Source organism: Lacerta agilis, chromosome 9, assembly GCF_009819535.1.
Source record: "Lacerta agilis isolate rLacAgi1 chromosome 9, rLacAgi1.pri, whole genome shotgun sequence".
Classification (NCBI taxonomy): Eukaryota; Metazoa; Chordata; class Lepidosauria; order Squamata; family Lacertidae; genus Lacerta; species Lacerta agilis.
The window spans coordinates 24893867-24921705 of NC_046320.1; the positions used below are offsets into that span (position 1 = coordinate 24893867).

Below are 27839 nucleotides of genomic sequence, written 5' to 3' on the forward strand. Positions count from 1 at the left end.
CAGCATTACATACAGTAGTTACTTTTCCCCTGAAGTTCTCACTACTTCAGTCTCCTCCCTGCTGGTTAAGATCTAGTCAATGATAACCAACCCATCGCTGCTTCCTCCACATTGTAAAAGAGGTGGTTTTCAGCAAGGCGTGTCAGAAATTTGTTGAATGATCTGTGCTTAGCAGAGTTCATATCCCCCCAGATACCAGGGCATTTGAAGCATTATTGCATATTTGAAACGCCTGTAATTTGTTTCAGGGAATTTATTCCCAATCTTTCTTGGCATTGCAGTCTGTAGTATACTCCAACCATGATGTTTTGCTTCTCTTATTTTTACCCAGGACTTCCCACAGGGTCTACCATGATCACACTCTGGGATAACTTTCTAGGTTTGCACATTTGATACGTAATGCTATTCATCCTCCTTCACTCAATATGAACTTCTGTAGATTTCAAGTAGGCTTACAAATAAGTAAGTACGGGCAACATGGTAGTTTATAATTTATGCTAAACCATGGTTTTGCACAACATGCGCAAGCAGGCACGAGGTGCGTTCAGTGAGCCTTGTTTTTGCAAGCACTTCCTTTTGCACATGGTCAGGAGGAAGAGTTTAGAAGCCTTTGCTTCCATTTTCTGTTAATGGGTTTGTTGCATCACTGAATTGGCAACCTGTAGCTTAGCTAATGTTACTTATGCCAACTTTCAAACCATGGGTTACGAAGCTTGCTTGCATTAAACTATTTGTAGTTAGTGTCAAACACAATTCTGGGTCTAACTAAAAGTGGAAGAAAAAGCATCTGAGCTCCTCTGCCATGTAGGGAGCATATGAGCCAAGGCTTGCTGTGCCTGTGCATGTTGTGCTCAATATTAGCATGATAGTGAATGTCTTCAGGCATGGATAAAAGCTTGTGTTAGTTAACTTGTGATGCTTGCATCAGAGAAATTATCGTGAGTATAACTCAGCTAGCTGTGCACGTTTCGGGTTGAGACCTTTCACCTTGATCTGATGGGAGATAATGTGCAGAAATAGGCTCTGCATGCATATAAGATTTGCCAACTGCAAAATAGAAAATGGGAGCAAGTGGGACAGAATACAGCATTCATTGGTGTATGTGCATATCATGGCTGTTTAGAATTGAGTCGCAGATCCACACTTCAATGTTTCTTGAAGTTTTGGTGCCCTTACTCAGCCCTGGGGGCTCCTGGATTTGATCCATCCACCTACTCACCACCTGCCAAATAACACTGAACTTTGAGAAGCAAGCACAGCAGTGTGCTTCAAATGGCATAATATGCAATAGTTTCTATACATTTGAACTTATGGTCAGCTAAATAAATCAGTTAATTTATTCAGAAGAGTTGACTATGTCTCTTGCTTAGAGGCATGAATCTTTTAAAAAGAATAAACTAATACCGAGAGCAATATCTGAAACTACCCATCATTGCAAACAAGATTTTTGGCAAAGGTTTAACTTACTAGATTAATTTATGCGTGTGACTGTGACTGTCTTAACTCCTGTATGAAAAACTAATAAACCATGTGCACTGTTTAACTAGCTTTGGTTACCTTTATATATATATAAAAAAACCTAGACACTTAGAACGTCTTAAAAGTTCCAGTTTCTCGGTCATGTGCCTTTGCTTAAAGTGTATAGATAATTGTATTAACCCACATAGAAAAAAAATGTTCTGCAGGTAAAATTTAAAGAACACTTGCCAAATACAGATGTGAACTATTAACAGCAATGCAACCTCCATTTCAGGCAATGAGTTGGCCTCAAAAGTATTGTTCCTCTTTAATGTCACTCTACCTGTAATTTAGTGTGGCAAAAGAGACATTGTTCACGTATCATGTTAAACCATAGTTTTAACAGTGGTTAAGACAAACAGGCAGCATGCAGTAAATTCTCAACTTTGCTTCTTCCCCACTTGTGGCCACGCCAGAGCCAACGAACGGAACTCAACAAAATATTTGCACTAAAGGATTAGTGCTAATGCAAGAAACAGGATTCTCTCCCCCCCACCCTTCTCTCCTCACATGCATCCTGTGCCATCCCCATATCTGCTCCTGAAAAGTTGGGACAACCCCCAAAATTGATACAGGGGGTGTACAGAGGGAGTAGAGGAAGAGAATGTTCCATTGCACAAGAACAAATCCTTACGTTGATGGAATGTTCACTTTAGCACTATGTTGAAGGCAATCTAATATAAAAAAACTGCTCAAAACAAATAGTCACAACAACAGGGTGGTTCCTAAAATATAGTTCTCAAGTATCAAAGGCAAAGTCTACCTCATCCACCCCAAAATTGCCTCCAGACACCAATTAAGGAGTTCCACAACCTCCTTTCAGTCCAGATCTCCGACTGACTTCTCCAAGGAGTCTTCTAAGTGTCCTTATGTCCTGCAGAATCAACCAAGATTTTACACAGTATCCGTTTTAAGTATAATGGCAGCTTTGATTTTACCTCTTAATCTGGTCCCTTTGCAGTGCAATCCTATGAATGCTTACTCTGAAGTCATACCATGTTGAATGTTTATTCCCTGCCAGTATGTGTGCTGAGGACTGCAGGCTAGAATTGTGTATGAAAGCTGATTTCACACAATACTGCCCATATTAATGGTACATGCTGCAAGGCTACATCAGGGTTGGCTATAGGGCCCCCCAGATGCATTTATTTACTTGATGTGTGACTTAATCCTGGAATCCAGATGTACTTGGAAGTGAGGGTAAACCCAACTAAAATATTTTCATTTACTTTTGCTAGTCCAGCAACTTGAATTTACATGGCATTGATAAAAAAATATTATGTATACCTGGGACAGGGGCCTCTTCTTTGTTGGGTTATGCTGTAAAACTCCCTATAGACTGATGGTTTTTATAGAACTAACACCAGCAATGGTCCAAAGGAATTTCACTATTGTATCATCTCAAGCCACACTATTAGAATGTGCTATGTGGGCACCAGATCATTGCCACAGGGTGTCACTAGAGATAATGAAATAATATGCCAAGGCTGAAAGCTGCTCAAGAGTATCTGATGTAAAAACTGAAGAGCCCAACAAATCCTGATTGAAGTATTATCTAGAATATATACTTGCTTGGGAATAAGTCCCACTGAACACAGGGAGATTTATTTCTGAATAAACATAACAAAGGATTGTGCTACAAGCTGTGTATACACCATATGTTATAAGTACGTTGTTTCTCTCAGGGAACCCTGGGAACTGTAGAATGTCGAGAGTGCCATAAATTGTAGCTGTGTGAGGAGTAAACTAAAGTTCCCAGTAAATGCATGGTGTGTATGTAGCCTTAATATCTAGGTAAATAATCTCAAACTGTTCAATAATATTGCAAATTCACATTTAATAAATAGATGGTTGCTTAATTTGTGATGGGAGGGGAGATAGAGATAGAGATCTCAAATACTAATTCCCACCCACACTTGCAAGGGTTGGTATACATCTTCAGAGAAATCAGGATTTATAGCCTTGCCTCCCACATAGAATTAAATCAAATTTATTATGGTCAATGACCATCACACACATATTAAAACATAGTGTCGATCAGAAATACAATCTAAAATATATTCTAAGAATTTAGTCTGACAGGATCTATCATCATTAATTCATTATGTAAGAATAATAATTGGGTATTAACACTGCATCAGATAAATGAACTACATCAAATAATAAATCGGTTTCTTCTCTAACTCTGTCATAAAATAGTTTGGGTGCCACTAATTTGGGTGGACCGAATCTTAATGGCGTTAGCACAGAATTTTGCCACCTTAGCTTAGAGTCTGAGAGAGCCATTTTATATAGAAATCTTCAGATCGTCCAGGGAAATCATAGAGTTAATATTTCCACTACGGTGCTATGGAGTGAAAGTTAGGAAATGTTTCCTGGTCCAGTGCCTTTTCAGGATTTATACAAATTTACTTAATTGCAGCAAAGAAAGCATAGTGCTTAAATACTTGCATTTTTATTTATTTGTGGCATTGTTGTCTGGGCAGCCCAGGACCTCTGGGGAGTTCCCTTTGGTGCTGATGACACAGCGGTTTGACTTCACCCCCGGAGGTGCACTCCATTGTCTCTTGAGACAGATGGATAGTAGCTCTGTGAGAGATAAACTACAGTTCCCAGGATTCTTTGGGTGAAGCCAAGTGCTTTAAATTCATTTAAAATTTATGGTGTGGATGTGACCTTACTCTGTTCTGTTTACTCTGCAGCTTATTACATTTATCTTGCTTATAAATATGACAGTATTTCCCCCTTTTTATTTATTATTATTATTATTTATTTAATTTAATTTGTTAGTCACTTTTTTGCCATAGCAACTCAAAGCAACTTACAAAACAACTCACAAAAAATACATACATTAAAAGTAGGGGGGAATACATTAAAAGCATCCCAATCACTCCAAAAGCCCATAGATAGTTAAAAGCCAAAGGCCTGGCTAACAAATGTTTTTGCCTGGTGCCTGAAGATATGTAACAATGGAGCCGGGTGAGTCTCCCCAGGGAGAGCAACAAATGCGGAGCCACCACTGAAAAGTCTCATTCTCATATTGCTTTTTTTAACCTCTTTACATTGGCTTCCTCTCTTCATTGCATTGATTTTAAAATCTAACTTTGAAATGTTTGCATCCTGTTGCTCCAGATTATTAGTTTTACCTGTACATTCTTCATAGACCCCTGAGTGCTTCTTGTTCTTACATTTCCATTTTCTTTATTTCAGGCACCCCCAAACTTGGCCCTCCAGATGTTTTGGGACTACAATTTTCATCATCCCTGACTGGTCCTGTTAGCTAGGGGTGATGGGAGTTGTAGTCCCAAAACATTTGGAGGGCCAAGTTTGGGGGTGCCTGCTTTATTTGGTAATACTTTTATCTTTGTAGGTCACCACCTGCAGCTATTTCTGCCACCCAGTCCCTCCTACTCTTTAAGAAGGGCCTTGACATATTTATTTTCACATATCTTTTCCAAATGAAGTATTTTAATTCAGTCTCTCTTACTCCATTGTATTCCCTTACAAAGGAAGAAAAGGAAAGGTTAAAGAGGTATGTTTATTTAGACTTCAGGCAGGATGTTGTTTCTCTTATAAATTCTATGTTATTACTAGCTGGGCCGGCCACATATTGCTGTGGCTGATTTGGTGAAATGGGAAAGGGAGGTGCAGTGCAAAAGTGGAAGTGTATGCTTACCGACACTTTTTCTTGTTGAAGTTGAGGATGCGTGGTTTCCTTACTGGCTCTGCAGATGCTTTAGGCGCCGCCATAAATGGTGGTCATTTCGTTTCCGGGCATCCAGACTCTCCTCTCAGTGGAGATGGAGTCCCGGAAATGACCAAAGTTTTTTTTGCGGCCGACTCCGCAGGCACTACGGCCGTCTTGTTAGTGTAGGCATCGTCGAAAACTGCTGCTTATCCAGCTGGCTCTACAGCCACTACTGCCGCTGCTGCAAATGACGGTAAGTTTCGTTTCCGCCCGCCCTGGCTGTTTTGTAAGTGGAGGCTGCGTTGGAAACTTGAAAGGTTTGAGTGTGCCGTTTCCACCCGTCCTGGCTCTGTAGGTGGCCGAGGTAACACCGCAGATGGTGGAAGCGATGTTTCATCTTGCTTTTCCTCCCCACCTGATGGAGCCATGGCCGCCAACTGCACAAACGGTTGTTCCTGCCTGCGTGGGTCTACAGCTGCCGCCGGAGACAGCAGCAGTGTTTGTGAGCAGTGTGCCCCTCTATTGGCTGGAGGTAGTGACGTAGTAACAGGAGGAGGAGGGGTTTGAGACGTTTTTAGTGTGTTATGCTGTGTTCCGTCCACTGGAGGACACTTTTTTTACCTGGGTTAGGTGTATTATTTTTGCAATCTAACTACGTAAGATCCTTCCCATGTGCCCATGGAACGTTGTGTCCAAATTTGAACCGAATCAGTCAAGCAGTTGCGGAGAAAGGTGGTACAGCACAAACACCCACCTTTTACGATTTTATATAATTAGTTATTGCATTATATTAATCATCATACATAGTTCTCCCTCCTAGAGGTAGACAAATCTTGCCAATTTTTGTTCCTCTCAGTTTCTCATTTTTCCATTCTTAAGTTCAGTTCTCTACATTTCCACATCAGCTGGCAATTTTCAAAAAACTATTCCTCATGAAAATTTATCTGCATTTTTGTGTGGGTTTCTTCTAATGTACACAGTTTTGGAGAACAATTTTCCCTAATCTAATGGATTTTTTCTATGCTATATCCACTAATTTATGCATCACATTTATTTTTGTACACACTGCTTGGCTGCAGAACTTCAGAGAAGTGTGAATTTCAAAGGATTTTTGCATTTTGGTTTGTTTCAGAAAACATAGATTTGGCAGGTTTATCTTTAAATGCAACCTGAAATTAATTTCTTCCCCATTCCTACTCCTTCCTCTCATTTTATCCGATGAAAAGCCCTTTAGACAACAAGGTAGGTCACCTACATTTCTCCCCACAAGGGTAGGGATGGTCAAGTCCATCAGTTTTGGTTTCTTTTGGTTTCTCACTTACCGGTAAGTCCTTATATACAATTCATCAGCAGTTTAGTGCAAATTTATCCTGCTATATACATTTTGGTATGCAATTTTGCCTAATACACACATTTTTGAAAAGCCTGTTTACCCCAAATTTTATATTTGATTTACATATTAATATAATGAACTACATTGCGAAATTCAGAGAGGTGTGAATATTGAAGGATACTTGTGTTTTGGTTTGCATATTGTTTTGGGATGTGTGACTTCGGTGTGACCTTTAAATGAAAGCTGAATCAAATTTCTTCATCCCTAGACAAGCATATCCCTTTTCCTTTTGTGCTGTCTTGTTTCTATTGATCTATTAGTTGTTGTGGAAGCCTCTTTTGGCTGAAGAGCAGAATAATAAAAAAGTAGATAATTAAGTAATTGATATTAAAATTCATGTAAAGAAAATACAGATTGGATAAAATTAAGGAGGGAGCAGAGATTCAAAATGGTTCAGGCTACTATAGAACTTCAATATTCTTGGCAGCAATTTTGCTAGGGTGCAGTTTGATTCATAGAGCCACTTAGACAGCTTCTAACTGCCAAATTGATTTCAGAACCTCATTCAGTGTCCAATCAGGCCTTTCACCCACAAACCGAACCAACCACAGACTAGTTCAAAAGCCAACAGTCATATGGGCGTTCTATCATTTTCCAAGCCTGTCAGAATGGTTATTATGTGTATCCCTTATATTTCCTCAAGCTTTTTTTTCTTAAATATTTTTTCTTCTCATTTCAGTAATCTTCATAACTTTTAAATATATTGTTTCTATACTGCTTCCATCTGTTTTATGTTTCCCCAATAGACTCCATTCTTCTCATCTGATGTTAATATTTAGTCACAATCATCCAAGTTGTTTCACGCCTAACAATCAGTTTGAAACTCGGCCTCCCAAGTCCCAGCCCATCACTGTAACCATTACACCATACTAACTTATACCTTTTTTTCCTGGGATGTCTTCATCTAATAAAAGAGGTACTCTTAGTTTCATCTGACAAATGATAGAGTGGTATTCTATGTACTGATCCATGTCACTGTTTGCCGGGGTGGGGGGATCTATGAGTCTGACAAGAACTGTTTCAGGCTTTTTAGGACTTACAACACAGACAAGCTAAAACAGTAGGATCCCATGGAAGTGGGAAGACAGACATCTATGAATCGGCATAGACCTCCTGGGCACACAGCTTCTCCTCAAAGGCCTTACTCTTTTTCTGCCATGAGGTAAGTCCCACTGAACACAGTCAGAATTGCTTCCAAGGAAACATACTTACCAGTAAATTGTTAAGTTCCTAATGGTCTGTCTTTAAATACCTTAATGTAACATATTTGTATCACAAGCGAGTACTGCTTCTTAATTCCTTACCCAATAAAATGGTTCCCTGGTTATGAGGGAAAATATAATGAAATCTACTGCTGCCTCCCTTTACTACATTTAGGCATCAAAATACCTATTGTTCGTTTTCAGGATCTGTACGTGTGATCTGTTGTTAAAAGCATGGCCTGCATATTTTCTTGTTTCCAGGTTTTGAAGATGGCACCAGGATACTGCCATTATTCTTGAAGTTATCAGGACTTTAAAACTTAGATGTATTTGTGTCAGAACAGAATTTATTAACAATTTCTCCCAGCCCTGCACTGCCAATCTGGAGGCCCACAAGTTCCCCATTCCTGCTGTGCGTGTTTTGTTTTGTTTTGTTTAAATTTGCCTAGAGGGCAAATTTATAGGTTCCTGTTTTGAAGAACCACTTTTTCTGGCAGCTTCCTCAAAGCCACAGCACATTATTTTCTGATGTGATGCAGTCTTTGAAATAGAAGCTTGCAGAATATATGTAACCTATAAAGGGATTCCCCGGTAATTATGTACATTAGTAATTACGTGAACTAAGACAGGGGATGCGGGTGGCACTGTGGTCTAAACCACAGAGCCTAGGGCTTGTCGATCAGGTCGGCGGTTCCAATCCCCGCATCAGGGTGAGCTCCTGTTGCTCAGTCCCAGCTTCTGCCAACCTAGCAGTTCGAAAGCGCGTCAAAATGCAAGTAGATAAATAGGTACCGCTCCGGCGGGAAGGTAAACGGCGTTTCCGTGCGCTGCTCTGGTTCACCAGAAGTGGCTTAGTCATGCTGGCCACATGACCCGGAAGCTGTACACTGGCTTCCTCAGCCAGTAAAACAAGATGAGCGCCGCAACCCGAGTCGTTCGCAACTGGACCTAACGGTCAGGGGTACCTTTACCCTTTACCTTTAAGACAGAGTAAGATATATGAAAGGTACTAGAATGAGGTCAAAATTATTGTTAGGATAAGTATTAGACACTTGATGAATGGTAAAAATTATCTGTTAAGATTTTAGAGGCCTGAGAGAAGTGCCAGAACATGCTGACATTACCAATAAAGGACAGTGACATTCACTGTGATGGGTTTGTAAGCTTCCAAAATAAGCTTCACTGCAAGGTGAATGGGTCAGGTGGTGGGACCCCTCAGCTCCAGATGGTCTTGGATGATGAATTATTTGGATCTGTTCCAATCCAGCTTTTGGCAGGCTTTTGGCACAGGAACAGCCTGGGTCCCCTGGTGGAGGATTTATGCAAGAGAATTGGTTGAAGAAGTGCTATGTTGTTAGTTCTCCTGGACCTTTCATTGGCTATGGTGTCCTTCTGGATTGCTTATCTGGGTTGCTTTTACAAGACCTGGTCCTGTGGTGGTTCCTTATGTTCTAGAGAAGCCTTTCTAGATGGTGATACTGGATCCCAGGGATCAACTGTCCCTTATGCTCTTTAACAGCTACATGAAACCACTGGCAGAAGCTGGAGGTTTGGGCTGCAGTGTCATCAGTATGCTGGTACCACACAGCTTTGCTTCTTACCTTCAGATCTAGGAGAGGTGGTTTTTGAACTGAGTTGCATGTTTTGCTGTTGGTTTTGAATGTGTATTTCTAACTTACGGATTTTGCATTCCCTCTCGCTTCAACACACATGATCAGAGGGCATGACACAGTAATGTAAAAGAATAAGAACTATAACATTATTTGAAATACAGCCATCTCCATCTATTCGGTATATCACTCAGTACATAGCCAAGGATCTACTGGGCCTGGCAGAAAGTGTCTTCAGCTGGCACCCTAAATGAACCAAAGCTGGTTAATTCCCTAATTTCCCTTTATTTAGGAACACAGGAAGACGTATTATGCTGAGTCAGGCCCATTGGTCTTTCTAGCTCAGTACTATTTAGCAATACTGAACAGCAGCACCTCTCCAGGGTTTCAGGCAGGATATTTTCCAGCTGTACCTAGAGATACTCCACCACTGAGCTATGACTCCAAACACCTCTTTTAAATTCAGCTAAGTTGATAAACTGAAAATGTAATATATGTGTCAATGTGTATCTGTAAAAGGGAATTATGGCAACAGGTGGAGTTGAATTATCGTATTTTTCCGTCTATAAGAAGCTCCTATGTATAAGATGCCCCTTATTTGGGGGGAATTCAGATTTAAGAGCATGGGGGGAGATCTATCCATGTATAAGATGCCCCCAAATTTTGGACATTATTTTTTAGGGGGAAAAAACAGTCTTATACATGGGAAAATACGGTAACTTCGGTATTTGTCAGCAATATCCCCCCACCTTCCAAAGCTGCAGTGCTGGTTGCCAATATTTTTCTTTTCTCTGGTGTGTGACACAAAGTTTTGCTTTTGGTATGCATTTTGAACAAAGATTAAAAGGTGGAAGTTACAAGTTACATCTGAAAAAGAAGCAGCGAAGACAGAGGCAATGAGCTTAATGAGTCATTAATGTCTGAATTCCAGTTCATCTTTGCCAGAAATCATACACGTCATTGAATCATCTCAGAAAAGGAGTGGGCTACAAAACAAATAAAAAACCATCAGCCAGGAAGTTCTGCTGACTTGGGGGATGTGAATGCTTTATTCTATGACTGACGCCAGTCTTTTGAAAGATACTTTTGAAAGTTTTGTAGGCAAGGAAGACTAATTTAATAATTAAGTTGGCTAGGTAATTAATTTCCCTAATTCTTTTAAGCCAACTTGAGACATGTTTGTTTGTTTCACTTTTTTCCACAGGCTTTCAATAAATATTTTCAGGGCAGGTTATTATTGTTATTTATGAATTTATGTATTAATAAGTAACCATGAAAAGGAATATGATAGCAATGAAGTAGTAAAAACAATAAAGCCCTCAATAATCAATGAAAGAGGATTAAAGACTCAATAAATGTTAAAAACCCATGGAAAATAGATGGATCTTTGCCGGGAATCAAAATGACAAGAGAGTAGATGCTAGGCAAGCCTCCCTGGGTATTGCATTCCATAGGCAGGATGCCACCACCAAAAGAAACACAAGGCATGGGCCTGGAACCAAAGGTTCTACACCCAAGAGAAGGATTTGGGTCTGTGGTTTCTTCAGCAACAGCACATGCTATATAGGAAGTGACTTTACGAAAAGGGAGGAGTTTCACAGTGGTTGGCTGCTCAAAAAAATCCCACTGGTTATTTCCCCAACCTCATTATAAATAAAAATTCAGAAGAAAGAAAAGAAAATGATACATGTGGCGTGGCATTGTATCCCCTGTCTTATGAAATCCTTGCTTAGATAAGCAGCCACTGCCTCTTAGGCTGTTATTGTTTGTTCCACAATGACAACTAGAAACTTGGCTCTCTTTTTTTAGCAACGAAACAAGCCGAATCTCCCTGTTCTGCCAGAGGCCGCCGGTTTCACAGCGCGCGCGCACACACACACGCACACACACACACACACGACGTGCAACGCTCAAGGTCGGATCCAGCATCTCTCCGTCCCCTTGGGTCTCTTCGCACAAGGCTCTGGAAGATGCTCGGGCGCCATTCCGTCCCCAGGATACAGCATCCGACCACAGAAAAAGGAGGCGAAGACGAGGAGGAGGGGGGAAGCAGTGGCTGCTTGTAAGCCCTGGTTTCCCTTACCGAGGAACCGAAACCTCTATTTCCGCCTCCCCCCTCCCCCACCAGCCACTTTCCACCCGCTCGCCGTGGGCTGATGTCGCTGTTGCTGGAGGGAAGTGAAAATGAAATCGACTTTTCTGAGAACTGATGAAAGCAGCGGAGCCTGCCAATGAACGGCTGCGGCAAACTTCCGCACCCCTTTCTCTCCTTCCAGCCCCCACCTCCCCTTCTCTCGCTCTCTGCACAAACAGGCCTGGAAGAGGAGCAGGAGGAGGAGGAGGAAGGGAGGGGGGATTTCCAAGACTCAGCTCCTCGCGGCTTCCTCCCCTTGTTTTGCTTTCGATCTGGACTGATCTCCGCCAAAAGCAGAGGAGGAGGGAATAACTTTTAGTTTTGCTCCCGCGATTTATGCAGCCGCCTGTTTTCCTTTCCATTTTGCGTCTCTTGGCAACCGCGATAACCTTGAAGGGAACTGCCATAAATAACGCGAAACAAACTTATTGGTAAGGCATTTTTTTTAAACAAAAACAAAAACCCATATATTAATCCTTTGCATATGAGGCGTTTCTCTCCCCGCCCCACCCCACACGCTTGAGACGCTTGCTTCCAGAAATGTTGCTATTGATCTTAATTGAAAACAAAAATAAAAGGCCAGCGCCGTTGCGGGTCATATGATTTTAGGTGCAGCTACTGGTAAGAGAATGCAGGGCTTTTAATTTCACTTTTGGATTTGCAGAGGCAGGGAAGGGATCAGCTGGAAGGACGCGTTTCTCTCGCTGGTTGTGGGGCTCTGAAACAGGCGGTTTGCTTAGGGGGTTGCCGGATGGCGAGAAATAGCAGCGGCAGAAACAAAGGCGAGGAGCAATTGCGACGGGGCGGAAGGGATAAAATAATCTGGATTTAGGAGCACAGAATTTGAACCGAGCCCAGGAGCACCTTGCTTGGGGGGTGCGGAGGAAGCAACTTTATTTTAACTCCCGCGGAGGTTTACGAGGGAAGCTAATGGAACTGCTGAGCTGGTGGACACTTGTTGTTTTCGATCCCGGGATACGTTGGCCATGCGGATATTATTTCTGGCAGCTGACCAGCCTCTTCGCGGGCGTGGAAGCTAGGTGAGCGAGCGAGCGAGGGCCCCAAACCCTGCAATGCACGAAGGGGAGCTGTGAATAAAACCGGGGCTGGGGGGCTGGGGAAGGATTTCTCTTCCCACCTGGGGGGACTTTGAACCCAGCCATGGCGGGGCAAGGCCCGTTCTGGTAGAAATCGCTTTGCCGAGAGAGGAGACTCCCGGGGCCCTGCGGCTGCTCCTTCCTATGCTTTTCCTTTCCCACTTGGTGCTGTGAAATGAGGCCGGGGAGGGGGGAATTGGGCTCGGTGGTTTCGTAACGTGTGCTTGGTACCGAAGGGCGCCGTGTGTTCTTTTTTTTTTTTGCCTTTCCCCGCAGAGGCCTTGCGGCTGCCATCTCCACCTCTCCCCTGCCCCTCCCCGAGAGGCTGTATGTAAGAGGAAGAACCAGGCAGGGAGGCGGCCTTGGGCTGGAGCCGGAGAGAAAGGGAGGAAATGGCCACTTCCCGCCCTTAACTAGCAACTGGCGCTTGGAGGGGGGGGGGACACACCTGGAGGTGCCACTCTGCCAGCGGCGGCGGAGGGAGCCCCCGCCTCCCCCAAATACAAGTGTACCCCCCCCCCGCGAAGTAGGTTGTTGGTTACACAAGCCTGGCTCGGCCACTTCCTTTTCTCCTCCGCCTCAGCGGCCGGGTCAAGCCGTGACGTGTGTCCTCCGCTTGGCCAATGGGGAGCCGGATTCGCGGCAATAGAACGCGGCACTGGATACTTCTGCGGCTCGAGGCGTGGGAGGAGAAAGGCGATACTGGGTGCATTTTGTTCCAGGAAGCACGGCTTATCTGGTGCAAGGGCTACCAGATACAGTATACCCCTTTCGCGCGCTAGCCTTACCCGTTTTTGCTTGAAGTCAGGCCGAATAGGTTGGAACCCGACGTTTTTTGTTTTTGCCAAGGGATGGTTATTATTCTAGGGCAGGGTTTGGGGAACCTGTGGGCCTAGGTGCTGCTAAACTGCAACTCCCATCAGCCCCAGCCAGCATGGCCAGTGGTCAGGGATGATGGGAGTTGGAGTTCAGGAATCTGGCGACACAAGGTTGAGAAAGGCTGTTCTAGAGTGTCACAGCTAGATGGCTGCCTTTGTTGGTCACTTTGTTTAGGTACATGCACTTAGAACAGAAGCTCTAGTTAGTAAATTCATGGTGCCACATGGTCTATTTACTCTCGTTTAATTAGTCAAGAATCATTACCACTCCAGTTTATGCTTTGCCACTTTTAAAGGATTTGTTCTAACAACCTTAGATTGTGGCATGGCAGCCCCTTTGCTCACTGGGATTTAGCTGTAAATGTCATGTGCAGGCACACACAGTGCAGAGCAGGTCTTTTGTGAAAACCTGGTGTGCACAGAGTTCTGTGCATGTCTTGTATGTGACTGTCTCTAAGGAGACAGCTAGAAGTCAGCAGTGGTTACCACACTTCAGGAAGCCATTATAATTTTACATGAATCAAAATTTGATAGTCTGTAAACCTGCATTTCCACTTTTCACTGAATCACGACACTGAATACAAAAGAGCCATTCAAGTGAGGGGCATAAAAGTACAGCCATACCTCCAGTTGCGTTCGTCGCGGGATACGAACCTGCCGAACCCAGATGTACCGGAACGGGTTACTTATGGGTTCGGCGCTTTACGCATGCACAGAAGCGCTAAATCACGCTTTGTGCATGCGCAGAAGCGCCGAATCGCGCCGCGCACATGCGCAGATATGGCACTTCAGGTTGCGGACCTTTCAGGTTGCAAACGGGTCTCCGGAACGGATCCCGTTCGCAACCAGAGTTACCACTGTATATTGGCTATGAATGTTGCTATGTTGTGTGCCCTGTAATATCAAAATGTACTTTGTCTGCAAAAATTGCTCAGCGTGAAGATTAGGCTATGTGAGAAGGGGGGGGGGGGATGCCCTCCCATCAGCTGTCGAGGAGATGAGTAACTATATAACCTTTTGAAGACATCTGAAGGCAGCCCTGTATAGGGAAACTTTTTAAGGCTTAATGTTTTATTATGTTTTTATATATGCTGGAAACCACCCAAAGTGGTTGGGGCAATGCAGTCAAATGGGCGGGGTATAAATAATAAATTAGTATTATTATTATGAACACAACAATTCAATTCCAGTGAGAGTCACTCATTGAAATCAATGAAACAAGTTTTTAAACAGCAAACTTAAGCCCCATTAATTTCAAATGGACTTAAGTGCAACTGACTTTTACTGAGTGTAAGGAAGTCCTGTTCTAAAGGTTATTTGGAACATGGGGATTTTTGGTGTTCTAAGTCTTTGTTTGGTCCAAGTTTGATTTTCCCTAATCCTAACTTGTAGCAAATTCCCTTCAAAAGAGTGGCATCCTGTGCATTGGGCAGTCTAGAAATCCTGATTTGAGGAAATATTGCCATTTTTGAAAATCTCTGTCTGGTTCTCTTGGATCCCAGAGATCGCATAGGAAAAGGGCCTATCATTAACTCTTAAGATTCAGATATTCATACCAGCTCAGTTAGTATGCAAATATAAACATAGCCAAAGTCTTGGGACAAGTACTTTTTAACTTGTTGACAAATTATCTAGAGGTAGAGTGAGTAGTGAGGCAGCCAGGGTGAATAGTGAGGCAGCCAAGTTTGCTTAAGACTTTATTCGGGGGATTAAAAGACAAAAAGCAATTGTGAGGAATCTCTCCAAACTGGGGAATGGGTATTAAAATGGCAAATGCAGTTCAGTATAAAGTGATCCCTGGGGTAAAAAAAACTTCACATATACACTGATGGAATGTGAACTAGCAGTGGTGCATAGGTTGGTGACAATGTTGATGCCATGTGTTGCAGCTTTGGAGGAGAAGGCAAATTCCTTTTCTGGAAATTGTTTGAAAATAAAACTGTCAATATTATAGTGCCTATTTACAGACTTTTGGTGTGACCAAACTTAGCATACTGTCCACAGTTCTAATCTCACCTCACAATATTGAGCCAGAAAAGGGCAGTCAAAAATGATCAAGGGGCTGGAGCAACTCTTAAGAACATCTAGGCTAGCATCCTGTTCTCACTATAGCCAACATGTTGGGTATGGGAATCCTGCAAACAGGACCTGAGCTCAAGAGCACTCTCCCCTCCTGTATTTTCCAGCCAATGGTATTCAGAAGAATACTGCCTCCAACCATGGAAGCAGAGCAGAACTCCCCTCTAAGGAAAGCTTACAATGCTTGGGTCTTTCTGGTTTTGAAAAAAAGATGAGTAACAGGGGACATGATAGAGGTTTATAAAATATGTGATGTGGAGAGCATTTTCTCCTCTAAAAACCCAGGTCATCCAGTGATGCTGAATGGTGGGAGATTCAGGGCAAACATTTGCTAACGCAAGATATCGTGATGACCGCTACCATAGATAGCTTTAAAGCGGGATCAGGCAAATTCATGGAGGATAAGGCATATTGTTCTGCTGTGGCTTTCTTGTAGGTGTCTGGTTGGCCACTGGGGGAAGAGAATGCTGGACCTGGTGGCTCTTTGGCCTGGTTGGACAGGGCTCTTCCCATATTCTCAAAATAAATGTGGACACTGGGACAAGTTTCAGTTAAATACACTTCCTATATTGTAGAACTGACACCGGTAATGGCGCAACATTTCTTGGGGCAGAAATTGTGCTTGTATTGAAGAATGGCCATTTTAAAATAACACCATGGACTGTGTTCAAAAGCATTACTTGGGGATGTATTGTGTCTCCCCTTCCCATCTCAATTTAATAATAGTCCCGATTAATTTGAGGGCATATTTTCAGCATTCTAATTACAGATAGCAACTAGTATGAGTATCTGGTCAAGGGGGTCCACAGTTTCACTTGCCATGTTCCCCATGTTGAGTTCCTTCCCCTGACGAGGGAGACAGTATTGCTCTAAGTTCTACTGAGTATTGTTGCAGTATTGCTCTTAAGTCAGTGGTTCTAAGTCAGCCAGGACATTACCCTGTTTGCCTCTACATACTTACATCCTTATTTCAGACATCGTGATATATTGGTATATCATGATGCTTAGCTGGTGATATATTATGATGTTAAAAACCAGACATTGCTCAGCTCTAGCTGCCATCTCGTAAAATATCAGTGTGGTGTACATTACAATAAAACCCAAAACACCATTAAAAACAGTACAGTTGGTAGACGGCTACCAAAGCCAGCAAAAATGTGTGGACCCCTTATCAGGTGCCTCCAGACACTGCTCTGTGGGGAGAAAGAAGCATGTTATTTTAACATGCAATCTCTCTGGCCACCTGGTTAAAAACCCCTTCCTTCCTGGAGATAGATCATATAGTCACATCTCAGGTAATTTGCTACTTTTGGAAGCAGTAGTGGGCAACCTGCGGCCCTCCAGATGTTGTTGGACTCCCAACCAATTCCCATCAGCCTCACCCAGCATGGCCCATTAATGTTCAGGGATGATGAGAGTTATAGCCTGAAGAGCAACATCTGGAGAGCCACAGGTTAGACACCCCTGCTTTGCGGTGAGGGAGAATCAGAAGGATACACCTGCATCTGAAAGTCACACCAAATTCAGAGTTCCCTTTAGGACATAAGGGTGTTGTGAGACACCCTTCGAAAACTTGGATCATTCATGCCACAAAGTAGCATGGAGTTGGATATAGATTGAAAACTATGACTGTTGTTTTCACTTGCATGTAGAACTATAGTCAGGTTTTAGATACGGGTTTGTGTTACTTGCATGTAGACAGAGAAGTGACTCTTGTTTAATTTAGCAACATTTACTTTCAAGTACAGTGGTGCCCCGCTAGACCAGTGTTTTTCAACCACCGTTCCGCGGCACACTAGTGTGCCGCGAGATGTTGCCTGGTGTGCCGTGGGAAAAATTGAAAAATCACTTTATATATAGTTAATATAGGCACAGAGCTAAATTTTTTAACATTTTCTAATGGTGGTGTGCCTCGTGAATTTTTTCATGAAACAAGTGTGCCTTTGCCCAAAAAAGGTTGAAAAACACTGCGCTAGACGAAAATAATTCGTTCTACGAATTTTTTCGTCTAGCGGGTTTTTCGTCTAGCGAAGTGGCAATGACAGCCGCGCTTTCGCTAGGCGAAAAAAATTCGTCTTGCAAGGCAGCCCCATAGACTTTTTCGTCTAGCGGGGCAGCCTCCCGCTAGACAAATGCCTTCGTCTACAAGTTTTTCGTCTAGCGAGGCATTCGTCTAGCGGGGCACCACTGTAGATGTGGTGAGTGGCAACTGTGGGTTAAACCATAGAGCCTAGGGCTTGCCCATCAGAAGGTTGGCGGTTCGAATCCCCACGATGGGGTGAGCTCCTGTTGCTCAGTCCCTGCTCCTGCCAACCTAGCAGTTCAAAAGCATGTCACAGTGCAAGTAGATAAATAGGTACCGCTCTGGTGGAAAGGTAAACAGTGTTTCGTGCACTGCTCTGGTTGGCCAGAAGCGGCTTAGTCATTCTGGCCACATGACCCGGAAGCTGTACGCTGGCTCCCTTGGCCAGTAAAGCGAGATGAGTGCCGCAACCCCAGAGTCGTGTTGATTCTAGTCACAATGGGTTTACTCAGAGGAGCACTGATCCTCAAAAGTCTCCAGCTGCAGAAGCCTCATTCCATCCAGAGAGACTTTTCTTGTTGTGGCATATTGTGCATTATTAGCCTGCTGGGCTGCAGTTTTAGAAACCCTTGCAGCTTCCAAACTGCATTGATGTTTGCTGTGCTTTACTGGCACAAGTGCTTTTCGGAGCACAGCCTGAGTTTGCTACTTCGTAAGCATGAGTCATTCTTCCAGTGTTAAACAAGAACAAAATGTGCTCTAAACATGATGTTCTTTACAGTAAGGTACTCTTAGCATCAATGATTTGTTAAAACTCTGCCTACTGCTGTAATGCCAAATGCTGCTTATGAGTTTTGTTTTCTGTTTAAGGGCACTTTTGCCATGCTGCTTATGAATGGGGAGGAGGTACAGGGCTACCAATACAATTCTGAATGTGTGATCTCTGTACAAAGGGGAAACTAATAGACTGGGGGGGGGGCTGAAAAGATACTTGTGGCATGTCCAGGGTTTTGTACATGGCCAGTGGGTTTAGAAAAACAAACTTGTGTTTTTGTATCAACATTAGATTTCCATGCCATGCCACAAACTACTTTGGAAAGTCCCCACCCCCTACATTTTAAGAGTAGCCATATGAAATGCGCCACTTATGTAAAAGAAGTCCGCAAGTTCAAAGACTGTCCCCAGAGAGACTATAGAATACTATTTGTGCAATCATTTGCATACTGACTTTTTTCTTTGCAAAGATATATCAGATTATGAAGCTAAAAAATAAAAATGATACAGAAATAGATGCTCAAACTGTGGTCTGTGAACTCTGTTCTGTGGTCTGCAAAAAGGTTGTACAGTCAAGCATATCTGTTCTTGGCTGTTCCTGTGTTTCATTTTTTATGATAATGGAGATCAATGCCTTTTAAACCAGGGCTGGATTATCAAATAGACTAACAAGATTCTGGCCTAGGAGCTGTGATTTTCATTGTAAGATGCTGGTGCAGTCTACTAATTTCCTTCTACGTATTTTCTGAAATAGTGGTCTACACTAGGGTCCCATCTGCACTATACAGTACATTTAAAGCTGTATGATAACACTTTAAACAGTCATGGCTTCCACCCAAAAAATCTTTATTAAGAGTGCTGAGAGTTGTGACGAGACCCCTATTCCCCTCACGGAAGTAAACCCAGTGTTGTTAATTGTAGCTCTGTGACAGGAATAGGGGTTTCCTAACAACTCTCAGCAGCCTTAACAAACTGCAGTTCTTTGGGAAAAGCCATGACTGTTAAAAGTGGTATGATGTCATCTTAAACATATAGTGCAGATGAGGAAACTCCTGCGGCTAAGCTGGTGTGTCTAATGCGGGGGTAGGGAACCTGCGGCTCTGGAGCCGCATGCGGCTCTTTCGCGGCCCTGCCGCGGCTCCGGGGCGGCTGCCTGGGGCGCGGAGGGGGCGCGGAGTGGTGGGGGCACTGCGCCTGAGAACTCCTCGGCCGGAGGGAAGACGCGCCAGCCCTGCCCGCGATGGAGGGGCGGTTTGCAGGGGGCAGAGAGAGAGGGAGGGAGGGGGCAGCCGGGGGGAGGCGCGGGGGCGGGGCCTGGTGCGACGGCGGCAGCGCAGTTGGCGGAGCGGAGCAGGGCCGTCCCCGCCGTGGCCCGCCACTGTGAGCGCGCAACAGGCGCTCCTCCTTCGGCTCCGGGGCGGCTGCCTGGGGCGCGGAGGTGGCGCGGAGTGGTGGGGGCACTGCGCTGCGCTCCTGGCCCGCCTGGGCTGCGCCCGCCGCGCCGTCCTCCTGACCCGCCGCGCCTGCCCGCTTCCCTCCTTGGAGTGTCGGGCCCGGCGGGCAGCTGGGGTGTCCTTGTGGGGCTTGGCTCCGTTGCACCTTCCCCGCCCCCGGAGAGGCGGGCGGGCGGGGGACCTTCCCGGCGTCGGTCGCCGGATGGTGCTGCTGCCGCCTCCGCCTGGCTTTGCTGCTCCGCCTCGCCGTCCGACGCCTCTTTGGCAGCGGGATCCGGGGGGCGCCCGGGGGCCCGGCCGGGACTCGGAGCCTTCCTGCGCCGCCGTGCAACAGGAAGGCCGGGCGGCGGCGGCGAAAACGTCCGGGCTGCTTCTGAAACCTCCGCCAACCGGTGCTTCGCCAGCGCTCGCTGCGGGCGGTGTACATGCTCAACGATGGCCCCAAGGGTGGCTCGGGGGCCCGGAGCCCCGAGGCCGGCGCGCTGCAGAGCCTGGCGCGATTCCCCCCCCAAAAAAACCTGTTTTTTGCTTTTTGGCTTTTTGCCTTGCTCTCCCACCCCCCTCTCTTTTTTTTCCTCCCCTCCTTTTTTAATCCAAGGGGAGAAATCCCATTTTTAAAACAAACAAACAAACGAAAAATAAACAAACACCCCCCACAGCTGCTGCAGCCACTCTATTTGAATTTTTATTATTACCCTTTTCTCCCTCTACCCCCCCTTTTTCTTTTCTCTTCCCCTTTTGTTTTTGTTTTCAAAAAAAGGAAAAAGAAGAAAAAGATTTCCCCCCTTTATTTTTATTTTTTAAACTACTACATATTTTTAATAGATATTCTCCCCACCCCACCCCACCCCCAATTTATATTTTTCCACCCCACTTTTCCATTCCCACCCCCTTTTTTTTCTTTATTAATTCGCTTGCCAACCTATCTTAGAGGGGGAAGCCCTCTCTCCCACCCACCCCACCCCCAATTTATATTTTCCACCCCACTTTTCCATTCCCACCCCCTTTTTCTTTCTTTATTAATTCGCTTGCCAACCTATCTTAGAGGGGGAAGCCCTCTCTCCCACCCACCCCACCCCCAATTTATATTTTCCACCCCACTTTTCCATTCCCACCCCCCTTTTTCTTTCTTTCTTAGTTCGCTTGCCAACCTATCTTAGAGGGGGAAGCCCTCTCTCCCACCCACCACACCCCCAATTTATATTTTTCCACCCCACTTTTCCATTCCCACCCCCCTTTTTCTTTCGTTATTAATTCGCTTGCCAACCTATCTTAGAGGGGGAAGCCCTCTCTCCCACCCACCACACCCCCCAAAACAACTTTGAGCTGAACCCCAAAAAACGGGGGTAGATCACTGCTGAAAGTAGATCACAGTTTCTTGGGAGTTGGCCACCCCTGGTATAAGACATGTAACTAGAATAAATTTTTTTAAAAAAACAAGCAAATAATTGTAATAACTACTGTAATAAAGCACTGCTATAATTATATATAATTTCCCTAAAATTTTGGTTTCATTCGCCTTTCCGTGCTGAAATGTCACAACCTGAAGGACCATGGCTTGCCCCCCCCCCCCAGTTTTGATCCTGGGTATGCCCCTGAGTCAATGCAAAAAAGTAAGAACTTATTCTTGTTGTTTTTACTAATTATACTTTGCATTGGCTCCTATACGTTATTTATTATTATTGCATTAAGGTAAGAAACAATATATGCAGCGTTATATTTGTCTTAAATGTCGCAATGGTTTTGCGGCTCCCAGGTTTTTTTTTTTTCTTTGGAAACGGGTCCAAGTGGCTCTTTGTGTCTTAAAGGTTGCAGACCCCTGGTCTAATGTATTGCTCTGAGGCCAAGAGGAGGTCTTCTTGTCTGGGTAACCCAGGACCTCCATACACAGTGCCCAGGCTTGCGCCCCAGGAATGTCATTTGGGTGCTGCTAGTGCAGCAGTTTGACTTCACCCTCCGAGTCACATTTCATTGTCTCGAGAGACAAAGAGATGCCGATGACCGCCTTAAACACATAGTGCAGATGAGGCCTAGTTGTCAGAGCAGTAGGCAGGATAGTCATCGGCCATAAATCATTGATTGGTGGTTGAAAACAGAATGTTGAAAGAAATCCAAGAAGTTTATTTAACCATGTATGGACCACTTTCTTTATATACAATATCCAAAAGTGGTTTATAAAAATAAGGAGCCAAAGACTCTTAAATCGACAAAGAGCCATGGGCCCCAAAACAAAACAACTCAGTACACATATACTGATAATATAAATAAACAGGAAATATTTTTTTAAAAATCAAATATCCAACCTATAAAACTCTTCAAATAAACAGTACTAAAGATAATGAAGACAGTGACAGCGATGACTCCAGTGACCAAACTTGAAAGTGAGATGACACAGTGACTGAGTGACTTCACAGAGCTTTGCTCACAAAAGCAGGCACATCCATCGCATTAGAAAGGTAAGGGTGTGGTTACCAAAATATAAATTAGGCATGTGCTTTGATTTTTAGAAGGGAAAAAAGTTTACTAAGTAGTCCACTGAGACCCCAGTAATTTTTTAGGTGATGTTTGAAGGTGGGGGTGGCAGCAGGGATATTGAGAAACACTGTTAGTTTCTTCTATTTTCAAATTTATGACACGTCTACACATACAAAGGACACACAGCGCCATCACAGATATCTGTGCATCAAATGAGGACGTCCTCATCCGAGTGCTAAGCTAGGTAAAGAACTGCCCTGAAATATACAGATGAAGGGTGGTATACAAATGTAATTAATAAATAATGGGAAAATTGAAAAAGACCCTGCACTATGTCTGGTGTACTTTACTTTTTTCTACTGCCAGTTCTAAAATTGGTGGCTTCTTGGTGGGGCAGAAAGAATTGCACGGGGAGGCTTTTCCAGGGCTTGCCACCCCTAGTTTAAAAATTTGTTTTACTCACACGTTTGTATGGTTCTAAGATCACAACGTGGAGCAAGTAATTCCTTTCAGTTTTGTTTTCTCACCCACTGGGTTGGTGTTACAACTGGTCTGTCTCATTAAGTTGAACTGACATTTTAAAGAAATGAAGATTGCAAGGCATTCTGCCTTCTCAGAATGCTACATTTGTGATCAGGTGGGTATTATGTCTAAGGGCAACTAATCTCAAAGAGTGTGTGGCTACCAGTCACACGCCTACTCACACCAAGTGACACTGTAGCATAGCTCCTGATTCCCACAATCAGCGCATGCAGAAATCTCCACTGATGAAACCCAAAGCGTAACATCAAGAGTTTGTAACCGTAGAACAAGCTGCATTCATAGAGAAGCTGCTTCATCATGGGGAAGTCCAGCACACCTTGTCAGGCAAAATCTGCCTTGGCAAGTTGCAAAAAGGATTAATTTTGCAATGTACGAGACTGAACTTTCCCCTTTTCCATGCCATATGTGTGACAGTTGCGCAGTTAACTTCCCCATTGTAATACTTCTTAAAATTAAAATTAAAAGCACCAGTCTGTAATCGCAAGCAGCCTACTCTAGTATAACTAGTATAACTCCATGTGCCCCACAGACCAGCTGACTTGGTGCGGCATTGCAGCCATGCCTGCCAGCCGGATGGAGATGCTAGGCATCTCTGCTTCCTTGCAAAAGGCTAGTTTCCCGTCACAAAATGCGCCTGGCTAATTTCAAACACTGTAGGATGCTCTGATCTGTACGATGCCATTGCTCTGATCCAGCAGGCTCTTATGTTCTTAGGTTATCATGATGTAATTAGTATAAACACTGTAGGGCTATTGCCCTGGTGTTACAGGCAGATGCACTGGTAGATGAAGCTGTGTATCATGATCCAACAGAAATTAAGCCATAGCTGTCCGGTACATTAATACATTGGGCATTGGCTATAAGTTACTATATGTGCGCAAAAACTCCAAACTAAATCATTTATAGCAGGTGTGGGAAACCTTTGGCCTTCCTGGTGTTCCCGAACTACGATTTCCATAATCCTTGGCCTTGCTTGCTGGGGCAGGTGGGGATAGTAGTTCAACATCTGGAGGACAAAGGGTTCCCCATACCTGGTTTATGCCATGCGGTGTAAATTTTTGAGCATCTTTTAAGGGGGGGGGCAATAGCCTCATTCTGTAATAGTTAAAGGCACTGAATATCATACATATCCCCTGGCACATGTGACTGAGTATTACTACTTCATTTATGTAAACTTAAAAACAGCAACAGAAAAGTAATTCACACATGGCAAACAGAAAATAAAACTCATAAGAAAGTTTGCACAAACAGCCAGGGGCTGTGAGGTTCAATACTACAGCGGCAGGCACTGCTTTTGCAATAGCCAAGTAATGGTAATTTCCTGCTAATTATGTTGTTGTTGTTATTATTATTTGCAGTTGCAAAAAAAAAAAGAGTTTTTATTATCCTTTGGATGTGGTTCAGAGTGTTCACCTTTGCAACTCAACATTACAGCAGGGCTTGAGTGACAGAAACAAAGCACAAATGAGCAACTACAAACAAATGTCAAAATGCTCAATTTGGAAAGTCTTGCGCTTGGGAGATTTCCAAGTTCTTAAAGGTGAAGAGAGGGATAGGGGTGGGCAACTTCACTTTCTAAAGAGATCATCTTTATTTCCAATCATCTGTCTAGGCACAGGTGAGCTGTAGGTGGGAATGTCTGTACCCCAAAGCCATGGGTTAATCATGCTGAGAACTGGAGGGTTACAAAATAGGAGAGGTTTTTTTATGAACAGCTAGAACAACCCCGCCCGGGTAATAAAACAAACTCTTTAATCACATACCACATACCTTTATTGCACTGAGCAAATAGACGTTGCTTATGATTACAAAGAACAGTTTTACAAAAACAAAGATTACTATGAATAGCAAGTACACCTTGTGATTGTGAAGCTTGTACCCCAGATACTTGAAATCTTGTGCTCAGGCACGTTCCACACTAAAACATTTGGTGTCTTTTTTCTGATTTCTACTCAGAAATGAAAACATACTCCCTGTCCTTTTATAATACCACTTAAAAGGGGGTTAATGAAATGGTCTTTTAAGAACTGATTTGTTTTTAGCTTCAACTTCTGTGAATTCTAAAGGGAGAAGCTGTGCTTGAAATATTAGCATAAAAAAGGTAAAGGGACCCCTGACCATTAGGTCCAGGCACGGATGACTCTGGGGTTGCGGCGCTCATCTCACTTTACTGGCCGAGGAAGCCGGCATACAGCTTCTGGGTCATGTGGCCAGCATGACTAAGCCGCTTCTGGCGAACCAGAGCAGCGCATGGAAATGCCGTTTACCTTCCCGCCAGAGTAGTACCTATTTGTCTACTTGCACTTTGACGTGCTTTCGAACTGCTAGGTTGGCAGGAGCTGGGACCGAACAACGGGAGCTCACCCCATCACGGGGATTCGAACCACCGACCTTCTGATCGGCAAGCCCTAGGCTCTGTTGTTTAGACCACAGTGCCATCCGCGTCCCAAAATATTAGCATACTTTTCCTAATTGATATATGACTGCATTCTGTATCAGAGCACCCTTACGCAAGTACAAATTGTTTTGTAACATGCAGCTATCAGAAAAGAGCCCATAAGCAATAAAAGTATCTGTTTTTTCTGTTTTTTCTTTTGCCGTGACTGCAAATTGCTACTTGAAAATGTGTTGCTTTGAATTTTGGGCTGGCTTGAATACTGTTCTTGTTTGTTGAAGGTGAGAGAGTCAGTATGACAGTCTCCTGAAAAAAATGAATGTGCTACCAGATAAATCTCTGAAACCCATCCTGTGCTTTTACAGAATTGGGCCCATTTATTTTATTTCTTCCTGCTTTCAGTACACACAATTTAAGTGATACCTATTAAAAGCATCCTTTGTGATATAAACTTCTAATACAAGAATTAATATTTAATTCTGTTATAAGTGTAAGCAGAAATTTTTCCTCTGTGCAATTTTGGCTTCCAAATTTCCCCAATACTCCAGGGCCTTCCGGGAGTTCATAAAAAAAGGAGCACTCTTACCTTCCTATATACATATAAACATAAGGCTTTCATCACACAGCAATTTTCATTGAAGGATTTGTAGTGGCTCATCACAGTCCTGGATTTGCATGAAGTCATAGCTGGGGAAGGGAGAAGATGAGAAGGCAGGTCACACAACAACAGGGTCATGGCATGGGAGTGAGAAAGGGGAGACACTGGGAGGGGGGAAGTGGTGCTTTAGAACAGCAGCATCAGGGATGGAGGAACACAGAGGCAGTTTTGAACAACAGCCGAGGTTTGAATAAAGCAAGGATGGAGGGACACAGGGAGCTTAGAAGTTGCACTTTGCTGGAGGAGGAAGATGCAGAAGGTTACTGTGAGTTGGTTTGGGTGCAAGTGGGGCTGCAGAAAAGAGAAACATGGCTTCAGAAAAGGGCTTAGGAAGGTGAAAAGTGACCTTAGTAGTTGCATGAGGTGGGAAGGGAACTTCAAGGGGGTTAATGTGGAGGGAATGGCTGAGTGGTTGGTGAGCAGAGCGAGCAGGGACACAGCCCCTAGTAAACAAATGCAGTAATAGGTGCAGTGTAATTTGTTTGGTTTAGGGAGCTCTTTCATGCATCCTGTCACAGAGTTAATATGAAATATAGCCTGCCATTCACTAGAGGATTAGCTAAAGTTTCCTAGTAACTGCCTATGACCTTATCACCTACTTTCTCAGTCATGTTTAGATGTATTCTTGTGTCTTCAAGTACAAAATCCTTTTGCTACCTTTGGAAGCAATAAGAAAGGGGTTAGATGGGGGAGTTGAAGTTGTGGCCCTCCAGATGTTGCCTGACTACAGCTCTTATCATCCCTAACCATTCACTGTCCTGACTGAGGCTCAGTCTAACACTATCTGGAGGGCCACAGATTCCCCACTGCAGTGTCTAGGTCATAGATAGGCAAGTGCTGATTTGTATTCTGCTGCTTTTAGCCTCCTCCCTCATAGACTGTACTGGTCAGGCAATAATGCACAAGAGACGTGGTTTATTATGGACTAGCACACCCTTCTTACATGTCACTTTGAAGGCACAAAGTTCATCGGCCAGGGGCCTGAGAAGTTGCTACAGTAAGTGTCAACAGTGCCTTTTTTTCTAAAAGAAAGTTTAGGGGTACAGTGATACCCCTGGTTGCGTTTGCTGCGGGTTGCGTTCACGGGATATGAACGCGCCGAACCCGGAAGTACTGGAACGGGTTACTTCCGGGTTCGGTGCTTTGCGCATGCACAGAAGCGCCGAATTACACTGCGCACATGCGCAGATTTGGCACTTCAGGTTGCACTCCTTTCATGCTGCTAACGGGCCTCCGGAACGGATCCCATTCGCAACCAGAGGTACCACTGTACTCTCATTTTCCTACTCGTATTGAAATACTGCCCCTCAATGAGGCCAAACTTAGATTCACAAAATGTTTAGGGGTATGCATACCCCTGTGCCCCCCCCGAAAAAAGCACTGAGTGTCACACTTTTTAACAACAACAGAAGATGGATGGCGGTACTGTGTACCCTTGAGTACCCCCTGAAAACAAAAAAGCACTGGGCCCAGTGATATTTGGTGTTGGCCTGGACTGTTTTACCTTGGTTCTCCAATAACAAAGTTTTTTCTCATGTAACTTTTGGTTAGAACCTGTACAAGCATGGAAATAACTGAGGAGCTACATTTCCTGGGAAAATTAGGGTTGCACCATGCAGAGTCAGTGATGATGAGTCACTTTTGCGAAGGCTTCACAGGCAAAAAGATGGCGTTTTTCTGTCTTGGTTCTGTGGCTCAAGATTGGATGGATGGTTTTTATTTTATTTTATTTTCCCCTCCCATTCCTTCTTAAATGCACATTCAGGAAGCGCCAGATGGTAGCCATATAATTTACTAAGGAAGTCAGGTCAAAGTTCATACTTTACTTTTATAATACAAGCAGTGCCCGATAAATGCATGTCCAGTTGACGCATGACCACGCATCTGCGTCTCTTGGCGACCTGGAAGTGGCAGGAAA

General features: G+C 43.9%; 1 protein-coding gene across 1 annotated transcript in view; it reads left to right on the top strand.

The window, feature by feature from the left end:
* Window positions 1–11314: 11314 nt before the first annotated feature.
* IRF2 (interferon regulatory factor 2) overlaps window positions 11315–27839 on the top strand; it is a 40837-nt gene continuing 24312 nt past the window's right edge. The window contains exon 1 of the mRNA XM_033159771.1: window positions 11315–11976. The gene's annotated coding sequence lies outside the window, so the exon portion shown is untranslated. The remainder of the gene's footprint in view (window positions 11977–27839) is intronic.